Here is a 3,713-nt window from a genome sequence, read left to right on the forward strand (position 1 = left end):
TTGTCGACCCAGTAAACTTTTAAACCCAAAAATATCGCATCCACTAGAATTAAGAATAATATTAAAACTTATATAATACTTTTGTTCAATTGCCAATTCATCTTTGGGTATCTATAACAATACCGCATAGACTCGAAGCAACTTGTTCTTGTCGGTGTAATGAGAATAGACCTGAAGGCTTCTATTTGGCTGCTAATAACCTCTCCGCTTTCCCAAATACGGTCAACATGGAAAAGCCTTAAGGGAAGGAGACGTGTAGACAATTGTTCTTGTCGCGAACGATTTGTTTGGATCAACAAGAGACTACTTTCAGCGTTTTTTTCGACGGTGCGTTTTGAAAAGTTTTAAAATAAAATGCTCACTCCTATTTTCTACTTTAATGTTTATATCAATTAACATTTAATTCATTTTTAATTTAGTAGAACACGGCACTATCAACATGGTTTTTGTGCCTAAACTGCGCGCATTTCAAAAAGTTGCATAGCACAAAAATTCTGTCGGGATTTTTTCTCCTATCCGGGGAATTTCGGGTCGTACTGAGGGTTATCCTTGTGCAATTCTGGGTAAACTTCCAGATGGGTTAACAGGAGAAAACATAGAGGACATTTTAAAACTTGATGATTTAACTCTAAAATAAAAAGAAAATTGATTAACGTTTTAAATTGTTTGCAACTCGTGCATCAGAGAACGGCTTTACCTAAGATCACTCAGCAGACGCAGCGGGAACAAATGGGGAGAAATCACATGCTGAAGTCCTGATATGTCGTTCAAAGTGCACGTATTTGGAACCCTTCGTCCACCTAGCAAATTCAAAAGTTTAATTTTTCTAAAATAAAATAAATGGTTAATTGTATAAAGAATATGATTACGGCTCAATACATTACCCATCAGTCGCAAATTTTCTTGTTTATATTTTTATAAACAGTAGTTTGTTACTCATAGCAACGTCAGCGGAGTACAAGGTAACTTTATACAAAGGTATTATAGTTTTTTGATCTAGTACTTCATGAACCCAGAAATTTCATACTAATGTATGGGAGTTGAACGACTTTATTTGGACTTTGGCTGATCTATTGAATGGACTGAAGAGTTGCCTGAAATCGAATCCTGCTCTACTAAGACGAGTTGTTCAAATTTCAATGGATGGACCAAATGTAAATTAAAAGCTGGTCAAGGAACTTACGCAAAAGCTACGTGCAGAAAAATGTGGATCATACGATCTCTTGAATATAGGAAGCTGCAGCCTTCACGTGGTACATAATTCATTCAAATGTGGAATGAAAGAGACTCTCTCTGTATTACTTGTTCCGCGACGTTCCTCTTCGACGAGCGGATTATTCAGCTGTGACCGGCTCTTCTATGTTTCCACTGAAGTTTTGCTCCGTCAGGTGGGTGGAGAACCATGTTGTGGCTGAAAGAGCTTACACCAAAAAACACTTCAAGATTGTAGCTGCTGCTGTCGATGATAAAGTTTCTAGGTATGTTATCATTTTTCATGTCTTCCGCGAACCTGTTTCTTGAAGATGTTCAGACACCTTACCAATAGTCAGCGGGTGGAAGAAAGTTTACTGACTTCTACAAATGTTGATATTGGATTCGCTGCTGAGGGTCTGTGTCAATTGGCGAATTAAAATTAATTTTCACTTAAACTTGCCAGTTCGATAATTATCTACTTAGGAGAACTGTCAAGTTTAAGTGTTGAACTGTCAAATTAAAGAAAAAAATATTTTTAATTCGCCAATTGACACCGACCCTAAAATTGCTCTGAATGATCTAAAAGTCGAACAATCGGGAAAGCAAGTTTTGTTATTCAGATCCAATTGCAAAGCCTACTTCGTTGGATTCCTGAAGAAGATGTTTGAATGGTCCCCTCGCAGTTTCGAGTTCTAAAGGAATCGCTCAAGAAACTTCTTGAGTGATTCCTGGCAGAAACTTTCTTCGGTGACTGCCATTTGAACTGTCATTTCTTCGCTACTGCGTACTGTGATTGAAGAAAAACCGGTTTCTTGAGCGATTCAGGCAAGGAATTTCCCATGCATCAAGATAGGCTGAGAAATTCCTTCTGATCTGCAAACAGCGCTTATCCTTTCAACCGATACATTTCATGTCTCAGCCCAGAATGTAGCTGAAGGGTAAACATCCACCTAGAGAGTTCGGAAGAGCGGCAGCCATCCGGCAGCTATATAAGGCGCGAGGGGATGGAAGCTCAGGTAAAATATTATCTCCTGGGTGCCCATTAAAAACACCACCCCCGGCGAAGACTGGCACTTGAGCCTAGCTATTTAGCACTGTACTTGGAGGAAATGCCAATGCAGAACCCCTAGCTTCCGGGAAGGTAAGCCCAGCTCCCTGGGTTAGTGGGTTGGTGTCAGGCCCTGCGAGATAACCGTAAAAATACTAACACCAAAAAATCAACAAGAGAAGAATGCGAACCAATACCATTGGCGACGACCAAAGCGACGAAAAGGAACTTGCGATTGAAAGCTCGGTACGTGGAACTGCAGATCTCTCAACTTCATCGGGAGCACCCGCATACTCGCCGATATACTTAAGGATCCATGGTGCGAACGTTTAGAGGTAATCATACCATTTACCAGAGTTGCGGAAACACACGTGAGCTGGGTACAGCTTTTATAGTGATGGGCGACATGCAGAGGCGCGTGATCAGTTGGTGGCCGACCGACGAAAGAATGTGCTGGTTGAGGATCTAGGGCCGATTCTTCAACATCAGCATAATAAACGTGCACAGCCCTCACTCCGGAAGCACTGATGATGACAAAGACGCATTTTACGTGCAGCTTGAACGCGAGTACGACCGCTGCCCAAACCACGACGTCAAGACCATCATAGGGGACTTAAACGCTCAGGTAGGCCAGGAGGAGGAATTTAGACCGACGATTGGAAAGTTCAGCGCCCACCAGCTGACGAACGAAAACGGCCTACGACTCATCGATTTCGCCGCCTCCAAGAACATGGCCATTCATAGCACCTTCTTCGAGCACAGCCTCCCGTATCGTTACACCTGGAGATCACCACAACAAACGGAATCGCAAATCGACCACGTTCTGATTGATGGACGGCACTTCTCCGACATTATCGACGTCAGGACCTATTGTGGCGCCAATATCGGCTCCGATCACTACCTGGTGATGGTTAAACTGCGCCCAGAACTCTCCGTTATTAACAATGTACAGTACCGGCAGCCGCCTCCGTACGATCTAGAGCGACTGAAGCAACCGGATGTCGCCACCGCATACTCGCAGAACCTCGAGGCAGCGTTGCCAGACGAGGGTGTGCTCGATGTGGCCCCTCTAGAGGACTGCTGGAGTGCAGTCAAAGCAGCCATCAACAACGCAGCCGAGAGCACTGTCGGCTACGTGGAACGGAGTCGATGAAACGATTGGTTCGACGTGGAGTGCAGAGCGGTTCTGGAGGAGAAGGACGCAGCGTGGGCGGTCATGCTGCAGCATGGGACTCGACAGAATGTGGAGCAATACAGACAGAAGCGGAAACAGCAGACCTGTCTCTTTCGGGAGAAAAAGCGCCGCCTGAAGAAGCGCAGTGCGAAAAAATGGAACTGCTGTGTCGTTCACAAGAAACACGGAAGTTCTACCAGAAGCTCAACGCATCCCGCAAAGGCTTCGTGCCGCAAGCCGAAATCTGCCGGGATAAGGACGGGAGCCTCCTGACAGACAAACGTGAGGTGATCGAAA

General features: G+C 44.3%; 1 long non-coding RNA gene across 1 annotated transcript; it reads right to left on the reverse strand.

Moving 5' to 3' along the window:
• Positions 1 to 363: 363 nt before the first annotated feature.
• LOC134285666 (uncharacterized) lies at positions 364 to 1,059 on the reverse strand. Its single transcript, XR_009996530.1, has 3 exons — positions 885 to 1,059; positions 698 to 826; positions 364 to 628 (listed from the first exon to the last, which is right to left on the reverse strand). It is a non-coding gene; the product is annotated as an uncharacterized LOC134285666 (long non-coding RNA).
• Positions 1,060 to 3,713: the final 2,654 nt, after the last annotated feature.

Source organism: Aedes albopictus, chromosome 1 (assembly GCF_035046485.1).
Source record: "Aedes albopictus strain Foshan chromosome 1, AalbF5, whole genome shotgun sequence".
Taxonomy (NCBI): Eukaryota; Metazoa; Arthropoda; class Insecta; order Diptera; family Culicidae; genus Aedes; species Aedes albopictus.